This window comes from Delphinus delphis, chromosome 2, assembly GCF_949987515.2.
Source record: "Delphinus delphis chromosome 2, mDelDel1.2, whole genome shotgun sequence".
Classification (NCBI taxonomy): domain Eukaryota; kingdom Metazoa; phylum Chordata; class Mammalia; order Artiodactyla; family Delphinidae; genus Delphinus; species Delphinus delphis.
In genome coordinates this window covers 103064717-103078621 of record NC_082684.1, presented here as the reverse complement: position 1 = coordinate 103078621, position 13905 = coordinate 103064717, and positions in this window count along the sequence as shown.

Here is a 13905-nt window from a genome sequence, read left to right as displayed (position 1 = left end):
TTTTTTAAAGAGTAAAATTTCAATAATATCTGCTTTGTAATTGCAGCAAGAAGATATTTTGGTTTAGCTCTATTTAATAGATTTCTATGCCCAATATCAGACTTTTTATACTATAGTAATCTAATTCTTAAACTCGTAAATGACTTCATTTCTTTAGAAGGATTATCTTTTGAAATAAAATTTTTAAGCAAAGTGCATGATATATTTTTTGAGTCCTTACATAGCTGGGAATATTTCTACTCCAATCAAACATGAGCATGAAAGACCTTGGATGGATATACTGAAGTGTCACAACCTTTTCTTTCTCCTCCAGGACACCTATAATTGCTCTATTTTATTTCTAATATTATTATTACACTAGAGAAGTATGTGGCAGCCTGATTTACGTGACTGTGTACGTAACTGTTTCATTTCTGCCTAGATGCTTGTTGGACTTTTACTTTGTACTTTTTAAAAAATATTCTTTTTTTTAAATTAATTAATTAATTAATTTTATTTTTGGCCGCGTTGGCTCTTCACTGCTGCGCACGGGCTTTCTCTAGTTGTGGCGAGCAGGGGCTACTCTTTGTTTCAGTGCTCAGGCTTCTCATTGTTGTGGCTTCTCTTGTTGTGGAGCACGGGCTCCAGGCGCACAGGCTCCAGTAGTTGTGGCACACAGGCTCAGTAGTTGAGGCTCGCGGGCTTAGTTGCTCTGTGGCATGTGGGAATCTTCCCAGACCAAGGATCAAACCCGTGTCCCCTGCATTGGCAGGCAGATTTTTAACCACTGTGCCATCAGGGAAGCCCCTACTTTGTACTTTAAAAGGATCTTAGTTCTTAAAAAAAATTTTGTCTCACCTGAACCTGAGAGAGCCTACCTTTTAATTGAATTGCCTGAAATGTGAACAATGTTCTTTTTCTATTCACAATTTCTCCTGTATCTTTGACTTTTCTCTGTTTTTATTCCTAAAGTTACTCACTGTGCATTTTTGTTTCAGACCAGAAATTTAACTGTTTTTTCCTCTTTTCATAGAAACAGCTATCAATTTTATCCTCCTCTTTTCAAATTTATATTTTCTATTTTAATAATTGCTTTTTAATCTTAGGTCCTGTTTCTGCTTTCTTTGGGTATTAGTGCTTGTTCATTTTCTGTCTATCCTCTTGAGTTGAATTTTTATTTATTTTCTTTGATTCAGACAAAAGTTCTCCTATTCTATCTCTCTGTATTTCTTATCATCCACCTATTGTAATATCTCTTCTAGAACTACTCTTTTATCTGTTGGTGATGCTTTTGCTGTCATTCATACTTAGAATCTTTTATCTCATGGTTTCCCATGAGATTAAGGGTGTCCTCTGAAATCTGAAAGTTACAAAGTTGGTTTCCACTTTGCTTATTTAATTCCTCTTTATACTAGCTCACTCTTTTAATGACTCCAACAAATACTTCAATGTTGCAGAGATAGTTTTGATTTGTGATCATCTTTACCTCTTCCAGTTGTTCATGTCATTTATTTTCATCTTTTCATTTCATTCTTTTACGATTCTGTTTCTATGCAGAGAATCTGTATTGGCTTAAATTCTTTTCATGATACCAAAAGTTTTCAGAATTTTTCTTTTGGATACTGAAGTATATCACTTTCATAATAGCACTCTTACTTTGCATCTTGTAAATGTGTATTTCTTTTCCTTGCTCTGTAATGTATTTTCATAGGCTCCTTTTTGATTTTATGCTCTTTATTTTTCCACAGATAAATTAAGAGAATTTTGTTTCCAGCCTTGGAGACACAGTCTACTAATACACCATGTTAGAGATTTCAATTTGTCCTTCTCTGCCTACTTGTACAACTTACTGTTTCAGTTTTCATGTATTATAACCATTCTAATGGAGATTCTCCATTGGTGTGTTTCCAAAAGAGGTAGCTAGGAGCCTGCAATTTTGAACCAAAGAAATCAGAAAAAAAACAAACCATGATTCCTAATATGAACATCCACTGGCAGTTTCCCATGTTCAACTCTCTCCTACAACGCCTCATTTGAAAGACATATCCCTCTTAACACACACAGAGCCTATTTTCCTTGCTGCCTAATTGTTGTCTGAGATTTTGAAAAATGGCAACTGTTGGAAGGCAGGTCCTGTAGAATAATGATCTGATTTCTTCACAGAAGAACACCAGCGAATGGTATCAAGTTTTTTTGTTTTCTTTTTGGGCTGAACCTTTGGCTTTGGAGAAGGTAAATTGAGCCTTTCTCTCTCTTTTTTAAATATGTTTTCAGTTTCAAGAAACAAAAGCAAATTGTACTATTAGAAAAAAATAGAGATTTTGTCAATTCAATTCCATATGCTTTACTATTGGTGTCCAGTTTCCCCAGATACCAGTGAGCAGCCACAAAGGCTGTACTGGGGACAACTGTTCAGAGTTCAGAATCATGGGACCCTGCTAGACGTTTGATTGCTGCCTCTTCCCCATGTGTTGTACTCTCTCCTTCTGGATTCTTACTTTAAGAACATTGGATTACAATAAAAATTTTTTAATATATAAAAATTTTAAAAAACAACAACATTGACTCTTTCACAGAAAAGTCCACGTGTCTCCTGTATACCTTAAACTTACCCAACACTGTATGTCAATTATTTCTCTTTTTATTTCTCAATAAAAAGAAATAAAGTCAATTGTATCTCTCTCTCTCTCTCTCTCTCTCTCTCTCTCTCTCTCACACACACACACACACACACATAAACGCACAAGTCCACATGTCAACTTTTGATTATTTTGATTTGTTTTTTTCCTCCCTGAGTTCTTGGAGAATTTAATGATGATGTGTTTTAATTCATTGATTTATTTCTTTGGATTTCACAAAGTCGCAGGTAGTGGTTAATATTGTTTAGGGTAGACATTAAAACCTATTGCACTTATTCTGGTTCTCTTAGGAATTTCTCTATCTCATAGAGTGCTGGTATGGTTACGAGTTATGGTACCCAACTCCAGTGCCAGACACAGGAATATGTATTTGACAATCATAGTACTGCATCCCAGTGGGTACAGTGATCATTTCAGATATGAATATTTGACTTTTTCCAAGGGTAGTGTTTTCCTTGGGATATTTTGGGGGAATTTGAGGGTTTTTTCCCTTTAGCATGATGAGCTGAAAGCATGTAGGGTTTCTGATGAATATCTCGCCAGGTAATTTAAAAGTCTGAATAGAGTAAGAAAGATTGGAGCCAAAGTCAAAGAAAAACAGAGACAAGAAAAGTTGCAAAATAGATAAAGTTGATGACATCATTTGACATTCAGAATCAATCCATGCCTGAAACTAAGTTTATTCCTCAGGAATATCCAGTTATGTGATCCAATAAGTTCTTCAGGTTAATCTAGTCTATTCAGTGAAACCAAGAATACTAATTATTACATCGAATTTGCCATTACTGCCCGTTGTATTCTTCACTTTTGTGATGCATTTTCCATTTCCAATGTGAGCACTCTGCTGGTCCTCCATTCCTCCTCTTCCACGACTCTATGCTGTAGTTTCATAAATGAGATGAGAGATTTTCAAGCATTTTCTTTCAGGTTATAGTCTTCCAAAAAAAGAGAAATTATTTCTCTGAGATATCAGGTGGTTCTTTGCTCTATTACTGAATCTTTTCAAATGTCTGTTCATAAATATGTTTTATTTTTGCTGTTCACTTAAAATAGTGAATATTGTGTCTATGAGTTAGTACAGCGTTTTTCCATAAATTTTGTGCACATTCTTTTGGTCTTTTAGGCATGGCTGAGAGAAACAATGGGCAATTCAATCTGATGAAACTTTTAGTTTCTAAGATTAAGGATCCAGTAATCAGTCAGATCAAGAAGAGAGTTACTACCAAAGGAATCACAGAAGGTAGTTTTGATTATTTCTCAAGTTTTTATTTTATTTTACTGTATTTATTATGCAAACCCAAAGTGATCCAAGTTAGTACTCCAACTTCTCAATCTGTCAAAATCCCTGCCTGACAACTGATTATTCTCCAACGTTACTTGGCGTGTTTTCTATATAAAATATTAGCTAAAATCGAGCACTATCAAGGCATCCCTAATTTTGTGGAGTTCGCAATTAGGTAACAAACCTATATTTTTTCTCTCTCTACCTGTTCAGAGATCATCATTTCTAGCTGCCCTAAGAAAAAGATGTTAGTGGACATTTAAGCATCTACTGAGAGCTGCCAGTTATGCATAGTTCACACCTGTGTAATTGTAACTGTAACTGGCTGGTCCTCCTTGAGTCTATTCTTGATAGCATTGTATTTTGATGAAATGTTTAGAATTACTGATTTGTGCATTGTACCTTTCCCTAGAACTGAATAATATTATAGATAGTTTCCTATTATATAATAGTAGTAATAATACTAATAATAATAATGAGAAGAAGAACAACAAAAACAAGAAGTTATATTTAAATTTTAGAAACAATAGTAGCTAAATGGATTTGCAGAGATTGCTGTCTTAAAACCCAAAGTGGTGTGGTCAGATTTCTCATAAGTAATGTTGCCAAAATTATAAAATACAACAACACAACTTACTTGGTAGATTGTTGTGAGTCGCCTCTCCTTCCTATAATCTAAGGCTTGCATTAAAAAAAAATAAGTCTTCTAGCAGTTCAGATAAAATCATTTTTCTTCTCTATCTTCCCCTTTATTATTCTACTTTTTGGAGGCAAGTATTTGTATATTAGTCATAAATGCTTCATCAGAGAATGTGACATAATTGGCAACTCACTGAAGACATGGGAATTTTCTCTTGTCTGCAGAGTAATAATTTCTTATAATAAGAAACACATGTGAGGATTTTTTTTTAAACTATGTCTAGACTTGGGATCTTTCCCAAGAGAGCTTCCAGGTGTTTATCTAAGCATAACAGGCCAAATTACTACATTTTACAGGCTGGGAAATAGGAATGGCATAACAAAAGTATAAACGAGACTGGACAGCCTCATAATTCTAAAATGAATTTGGAAATTGGAGAAGGTTGAATGAAATTAATATGCTGGGACTATGGGGTGAATTTAATGTGAATTTCTATTTGTTAATCTTCACTGGATGCTATTGCTATGAGTTCTTTTCCACGTTTGATGCTGCTTTGTCACTTATAATACGTAGATTTCCCTAACTTTGTGCAAAACGTTCACAGTAGGCCTGTGTTCTCAAATCACTTCATACCATTGCACTAATTCAACGGTAAATTTGCAAGGCTCGCTTAGATTCCGATTCAGAAAAACCCCAAGAGTACCAATGGTAATTCCTCATAGAAAGCTTATTCATAAAGTTCCCTTTTCCTCCTTGAATGAATAAACTAAACTCTTCAAGATTCTCAAAAGAAAATTGGCTGTGGCAGTCACTTATCTATTGTCTTTCACCCAAATCCACTCTTGTAGGCTGTGTCTTGTGATTCTGGGTCTTGGAGTATGTTTCTTTGCCAGATGACTTCACGGTAAGTCCTGCCAACATGGAGGGCAAGGGGGATCTCAGAGGACAGAGATAGGAGAGAACTTCTTTTTTCTTTTCTGCATACTGTTCTTGCTAGTGTCGCCTCAACAGTGGCACCCCTCCTCAGCAGCAGAAAGTAGTTCTAGATTCCACCTTCTTTCAGCACTCCCAAAATTTCTATCATCATGGACCTTCAGAGTTATTTCAGCTGCAGTGGTCTGAGTTCCAGCTCAAGACCTTTTATGTTAGGAATTGGCTGACGTTTCATGTTTAACAATTATGAAACATCTCTCTTGCCACAAAAGTCAATATATTAGTTTAAAATGTTAATATGAAAGACCTTAAACATTGGTAAGGCAACCATGTGTCAATAGGATATATGAACTTTTAAAAATTAATGTAGATATAATTCTGGCAACATTAATTTTTTACAATTTTAATAGAAGCAAAAATACTGGAATCATTTTGTACTTTGTTGAAATGCAGAACATAAATCGTCTTACTTGGATACAAGATATATAAATCTGATCATTCTTCCAGGCTTAAAAGAATATTAAAGTTTTACATATGAGAGTTTCAAACATTAAAGTACTACTTTATACTGACATTTTTTTCAAAATCCTATATCTGACCTCTGGTTTGATGCTTATTCAATGTTGCCATTAGTTTCCATGTTACTTTTTCCCGAAATGGAGGACACAACTTATTAAGACCAGTGTCTGTATGAATACTTATACCAATATTCAGAATAAATACCAAAAAAAATCTAAGCTTTCCTGATTTGGTATTCTTCAGTTAAGGAAGAAAATTGTTGAGAAAAAAATATTTATTGCATTTTGAATCAGATTCAGCAGGTAAATGAGAGTTAGATTTTTGAGTCTTCTGGAATCCATCCTATTGCCACAGACCCCTGAGGGGCTAAAGACTTATTATATTTGAGACTCCATATGTCTTATGAATGCTTTTCATCCCCAGATGTTAGAAGTTCTTCAGTATCATGTTGAAATCTGTACATTTCTTATGTTAAAAAGTGGTCTTCTTTATTGAATTTTGAGTAAATTGGAAACCATGGTTGTGGTCCTTTATAGGCAAATTTGAAAGCCTGTCTTAATTTTTCAGGATTCAGTTCAAAGTAAGACCTTGAATGGACTTTACCCAAGGAATAAAAGGAATTTTTGTAAATGTGCTTTCCATATTTCATGTATTTATTCATTCATCTGTAGATACATTCATTATTCACATGTTCATTCTGTCAGTAAATACTTATTGAGTCTCTACTATATGCTAGACAATGGATCAGGGCTGGGGATAAAGCTAGGAACCAGAGGGGCACAGTCCCTGCCCTGGTGCTACATACAGTCTCCTGGAAGAGAAGTAGTAAAGAAATAATTGTCATTGAGAGCTTATCTAAAAGAGGAATTGCAAGACACTAAGGGGGTGTGCAATAATGGAGTCTGGCATCTTCTTGGTAGAGGGAGAAAGATCTCTCTGAAGTCCTATGTGAGCTGTGAGATGAAGAATGATACTTGTACATGAAATTTGTTTTCTGAAATCCTATTCTAATGAGAACTTCCTAGTACAAGTGGGCAAAAGCAGAAGAAGCATTGGAGACTACAAAAAGGTCCTCATAATTTTCACGATGACAACATGGATATTCTACAAAATAAAGGGCATATGCAAATTTTCCCTCTCATTAGCAAATAGAAACTCTGGCCTTGACAGGTGATTTCTGTTGATGAACAGCCCTCAGAAGTCAGAGGAGTCATCACTGACCATTGGAATGATTTCGTATAACCTCTCTTGATAATTCAAATGAATTGCCCAGAGCCACATGAAAGGATGTTTAGAAAAATTTGGATGAATGACGATTAGTTGAACAAGATGAATTTTCCAACAACATTCAGCATCAAATTCAGAAATAAGTAAATGAGGTGAATACTATGAACTTTCTTCTTATGACCAAAGCAATGTTTTAATTTTTAAAAAATTGGAAATGCAATTTTCTGCAAACAAGCAGAAAGAAGAAAACTAAACTCACCCAATTCACCACTGAGAGATAAGCCCTGTCTACTTTCTGGTATAGATCTCCTGACTTTGTTCATCTGTATTTTATTTTTTTAATTTATTTTTTTTGTGGTACGCGGGCCTCTCACTGTTGTGGCCTCTCCCGTTGCGGAGCACAGGCTCCGGACACGCAGGCTCAGCGTCCATGGCTCACGGGCCCAGACGCTCCACGGCATGTGGGATCTTCCCGGACCAGGGCACGAACCCGTGTCCCCTGCATCAGCAGGCGGACTCTCAACCACTGCGCCACCAGGGAAGCCCTGTTCATCTGTATTTTTTAAAAGACAGGTTAAACATAATATCATGAGTAATACCCCTGGGAAGAGAAGAGAGTGATGAGTGAGAGTTTGTGCTACCCTGCTCTCCTGATTCATGGATCTGTACAGGTAATTTCACTTTCTTGGCCCCACTTACCTCATCCATAAAACGGAGATAAACGTCCTAACTGCATAACAGAGTTGTGGCCAAATTAACTGTTTTAATTCCTGAAATGGCTCAGAACCCTGGGTTCGCTGAGGGGCTTCCCTCCCTCAGGAAGTGGTCACTGTTTATCTTCTCTGTCAGTGATTTTCAAACTGTAGGCTATGACCCATATTAACATGCCATGAAATTGATTTAGGTGTTGTGACGAGCATTGAAAAGGAAGAGATGAGGGAAGGGAGTAGGGAGTTCATAAAATTCTTGTTCAATGAATAAAAATGAACGATTAGAAGAAAGTCAGAGTTTTGTAAAATGTCTCTTTCAAGTGTGGGGTGTGGGAGGGCTGGGAACTGCATCACTGTTATATGATGTGTGGGTCACAATCAACAAATTGTTAGAAGCACTGTCCTAGATCATCACAGAGCCACGGCCTTGGGACCCACTTTTGCTCTCTCAATATATACCATGGACATCTTTCCATATCATCCAACATTCTTCTATACAATTTTATTTATTTTATTTTTTTAATTTTTATTGAAGTACAGTTGATTTACAATGTGTTCGTTTCTGGTGTACAGCAAAGTGATTCAGTTATACATATATTCTTTTTTAGATTATTTCCCATTATAGTTTATGAAAAGATATTGAATATAGTTCCCTGTGCTGTACAGTTGGACCTTGTTGTTCATCTATTTTATATATAGTAGTTTGTATCTGTTCATCCCAAACTCCTAATTTATCCCTCCCCTGTCCCCTTCCCCTTTGGTAACCATAAGTATGTTTTCTATGTCTGTGAGTCTGTTTCTGTTATGTAAAGAAGTTCATTGTATCATTTTTTTAGATTCCACATATAAGTGATCACATACGATATTTGTCTTTCTATACAATTTGAATGGCTGCATAGTATTGACTGATATGGATAGAGCTTAACTTGCTTAATAAATCTCCTGATATTTTTGCTCAATCAGAGATTTTTTTTTAATAGAGAAGAGCTCAAGTAATTTACAGATTCCGTAGTCTTTAAAAAGACAGTTCACGAAGTGCGTTACTCCACGATTTAAATTGTATACTTTGGAAGATACTCTGTTTCCATAGCTTCGTAAATCAGAAAAATATATATTTATTAGAGCATTTATTTTTTTATTATGTCTCCAGAGACTCAGAATGAATAGGATGCTTAAGACAGAAAAAAAAAAATCGGGGGCAAGATTTGTTCAGCTACTCCACCTGGCAGAGCTGAGCTAGAGCCAGAGGATGAAATGCTTTATGCAAGACCACACCGCCTTCTCCAGCCTCTGCTGCACATACATTTCAGTGTCTTTTTTGCAGTACACACGGGACTGTGGTTACGAAGCAAGATCAGCTTTGCTTCAGTGCTGCTTTTCTGTTTTCCCCTCTTCAGCTCTCAGTAACTTCAGTACACTCCTTCTCTCCTGTAAGAGAGGAGACTCAAAGTCTTTGTCTTTCATGGCTTTTGGCTCTTAATAAATATTTATTAAATTGAACTGCTTGGTTCTCCATTGTTATTCATGTAATCTGGTTTCACAGACATTGACTTCCATACATGTGTAAAAGTATGCATTTCAGGTGGGCAAAGGTAGTTTGATAAGATACCTAAAAGTAAGATAATTGTATTCATTTATTCAAAAAGGAGGTTTATTGAACGTGTACCCTCTACAGGCACTGAAGTTCTAGGCAGTAGAGATAGGGCAAAGAACAAAATCGACAAATTGCTTCCCTCCTGAAGCTTGAAACTTGTAGAGGGGACAGAAAATAAAAACAGTCAAATGCATGTATATAAAATGTCTGATGGTAATAAGTGTGAAACTGGTGTATTGAACAAGTACCAATGTCCATTCTCTCTCTTTCCTGGTTAAAATATATTCAGAGAGGAGTGAGCCTTCTTCTGCCCCTAGATGAATATTCCAATGAGTTCAAGACTTTTCTGTTCACACTCAGTTGAAAAACAAACAGCAAGCCAACGAATAAAGTCGTATGATTCCTTGCAGTCACAAATATAATCTCAGTTTAGTAGTTAGAATGCCTATTCTTATCCAAGAATCAAAACTCCAGACTTGCACCAGCATCACAGCTCTCTGATGTGCCGTGGCTGCAGCTGACTGTGCTGGCCACGGCAATGAGGGGGGTGAGATAGAGTTATCCTCTTTCTAACCACGTGGCCTTCCCCCATCCAAACTTCAGCTTCAGGCAGGCCCTCCGAGCTGGAGAGAGCTGACCCTGTCACTCATGCTGGCCTTGGTGGGTGGATAGTTACAGCTGAGTCTGCCTCTCGGGTGCATCTGTAGGTTCATCTTAGATCCTGAGCAGGGGCCCCTATTATAGCTCCTGAGTCCTGGGAAGTCATTCTTCCTGGGGAGGACTTCAAACGGCTACTGCTCTCTGCACCTTCATCCACATCGTCACAGCAAACAGTCATGCATCATTTATTCTGGTAAACTCTGCAGGGCAATGTGATCCCAAAGCAGACAGCTGCATCCTGCCGCCCTGGGCCACCTTGGAATGCTCAGGCAGGAGTTGGTATTGTTCCCCATGCGTCATCCCCACTGTGACCCCGGGCGGTAGGAAGCCCTCAGATTCCTCTATCACTAAGGCCTGAGACCAGAAAGGAAGGAGGATTCACAGCATCGTGACACACCTGTCCCCACAGGGGGGAAAAAGGGCTCCCCCAAAACTCTATCTGCCACTTTGTAGATTCTTTTTTTTCACATTTTTTATTGAAGTAGAGTTGATTTCCGATGCTGTGCCAATCTCTGCTGTACAGCACAGTGACTCAGTTATACACATGTATGCGTTTGTCATATTCTTCTCCGTTATGGTTTATCACGGGATATTGAATATAGTCCCCTGCGCTATACAGGAGGACCTCGTTGTTTATCCATTCTATATGTAGTAGTTTGCATCTACTGACCCCAAACTCCCAGTCCATCCCACTCCCTCCCCCGCTCCCCCTTGGAAACCACCAGTCTATTCTCTATGTCTGTTTCTGTTTGGTAGATAGGTTCATTTGTGCCGTATTTCCACATATAAGTCATATCATATGGTATTTGTCTTTCTCTTTCTGACTTCACCTAGTACGATCATCTCTAGCTGCCCTTTGCATATTCTTGATATGGCTAAATCATGGAGCCATTTTTCCTACATCTTCTTTGTAGATTCTCTCCATGGTGTGGGGAGGAAGCGATGTGTCTCACATTTCCTTTAGTGAAAGCCCTCGTACTCTGGTAAAAGTGAGCCAGGAGAAACCCATTCAAGATACGTACAGGGCTGGGAAGAAGAATCAGGGTAGATGGAGAGAGTGTGGGCTTGGGGGTGCGGGATGCTGTTCTATATGGTGGTCAGGGAAGTCCTCTCTGAGAAGGTAACAACTGAGAAGAGACTTTAACTGAAGTGAGGAAATGAGCCCTGGGGATCTCTTTGGCAAGAACGTTCTAGACAAAGGGAACCACAAGGGAGAAGCCCTGAAGCAGGAGCATTGGGGACACACCAAGAGAAGAGTCAGGAGGTCAGGAGGCTGGAGTCTAGTGAAAAGGGGACCCAAGAGGTGAGTCACAGAAGTGGCAGGAAGACAGCTCACGTCCGGCCCCGTAAGTCAGGGGTAACAACCTTTGGATTTTATCTGAGTGACAAGAGAGTCCTAATTTCTTTGCTTTAACTGGCGGGAAAACACAAGAGAGGAGCTCTACCACTATAACTGAGCATAGAACATAGTGAAATGTAGTATTACTTGGACCATCAGCTTAGCTGATCAGTTGATAACTAAGACTCTTTATTTCAGCCTTCTGATTAGCGCCCAAAAGAGACTGAGGACACCGTCAATGAATAAACAAGTGCTATCAGGTCCAAGTGATTTGCCCCTCGGATTTCCCTTTATTAACTTATATGTGGAATCTAAAACATAATACAAATGAACTTACTTCAGAAACAGAAACAGACTCACAGACATAGAAAACAAATGTATGGTTACCAAAGGGGAAAGTGGGGAGAAGGGGATAAATTAGGAGTTTGAGATGAACAGATACACACTACTATATATAAAACAGATAAACAAGGACCTACTGTATAGCACAGGGAACTATATTCAATATCTAGCAATAAACTATAATAGAAAAGAATATGAAGAATAGATGTGTATATATATGTATTTATATATCTGAATCACTTTGCTGTACACTAGAAACGAACATGACATTGTAAATCAAATCTATTTCAATAATTAATTCATTAATTAATTTTTTAAAAAAGATGATCTTGAAGGGAGACTCATAGTTCTGATGTTTCATGCTCTCTTCTTAAATACGGGTTAATATTGTTCTACACCCAGGCCCTCTCCCTTCCCTGAACATCTGAATCCGGATGAAATGAGTTAGAAGTGATCAAAAGCAACACTGAAGTGAGCATGAAAGTGACGGGACACAGCAGCTGGGTGCAGTCGGCCAGCCCGCATCCTCCTGCGAGTCGGGATGTGAAGGTGGAGGGAGAAATACTGCCCCGAGGGGGCCCAGGCCTGTCTCACGTGTGTCTCGTGTGTGGAGCAGGCCCCTATGCTGCCCTGGAGCCACGGCTGCACAGTCTGGAAAGCCCAAGGCCATCCTGCCCGCTGGCGTCCCCCAAGCCTGGCTCTGAGCATAGGCATTCAGAGATGTCCGTCAGCCACTGCAGCCACTGAAGGCCTGCTGCGTGGTAGGGCTGGATGTGTGTCCAGGTGGATGGAGAGGAGATTCCACGTTGGGAAACCGCTTCCAGGACCGGTAGGAGTCCCATTTAGGCTATAGTGAGAGGCTGGGAAGGGAGGAAAAGGCTGGAGAGAACAGCAGGGACGTTGCTCTAAGCACACATGCACCCTCACCTTAGTTCCAGGAAGTAGCGGCTGGTAGATAAGAGCTTGTGTCTTCTGTGCTCCCGTAGAAGGCAGCATGGGGGACAGAGGAGAAAGCCAGGACTTCCAAGCGTGGTCCTCAACCTTGTCACATGCCAGGATTCCCTGAGAACTTCGCCGAGTTAGTGCATGTTCCCTGGTCTGAGGTGAAAGCTGACGATAAGAATTTGGGGAATCCTCCCAGCTTACCCAAAGGTGAGGTCAAGGTTGAAATCTATAGCTCCAGAACCTGCCAGCTAATCAGAACTCTGCTTACCAACTGTGTGCTTGAGGGAGCAACACTTAATACTCAGGCCAAGTGACACGGCAGGCACAGTGCTTCGGACCCGAACACTTTTAGGGCCCTACAAAAATGTTATAATTTTACTTTAAATAGAAGAAAAAAAGGAATATAATCCAGCCTGGGTTATACAGTAAATCCACTACATACGTACCTTCACGTTGCAAACTGTCAACGATGTCAACTTGCGTTCTCATGTCCAGTCACGTAAGTTAGTTCACGTGTCTAGCATTGTCACGTGCGTGCATCCTCTACAAGTGGTTGTGCTTTTGTGTACTTTGTACAGTACTGTAGAGAGTACACTAGTAGAGTATCTTTATTTCAAGCCCAGGATATTCGGAAGCAAGCGTAAAAGCAACAGTGATGTAGCTGGTACTAGGGTACTTCTCAAGGTACTGTACTGTAGTATTAAATGTTTTCTTTATTTCTTGTGTTTTTTTGTTTTTTATGTATTGTTTGTGTGAAAAGTATCATAAACCTATTACGATACAGTACTGTATAGCCGATTGTGTTAGTTGGGCATCTAGGCTAAATTTGTTGGACTTACGAGCAAATTGGACTTACGAGCGAATTCAATTTACAAACGCGCTCTCGGAACTGAATTCGTTCGTAGGTAGGAGACTTACTGTATTCATCTTTATACCAACACAGTTGTAAAATATAACTTCTAATTTTTTTTATGGAGGAAGGGACTGATGCAGGTGCCTCACAAGGGATAAGAAAAATTCTGCCATGATATGAGCAAAGGTAAAGGAGAAAATTTACACTGTAAGAGGCATCATTTCCCCACAGAATACCTCTTGG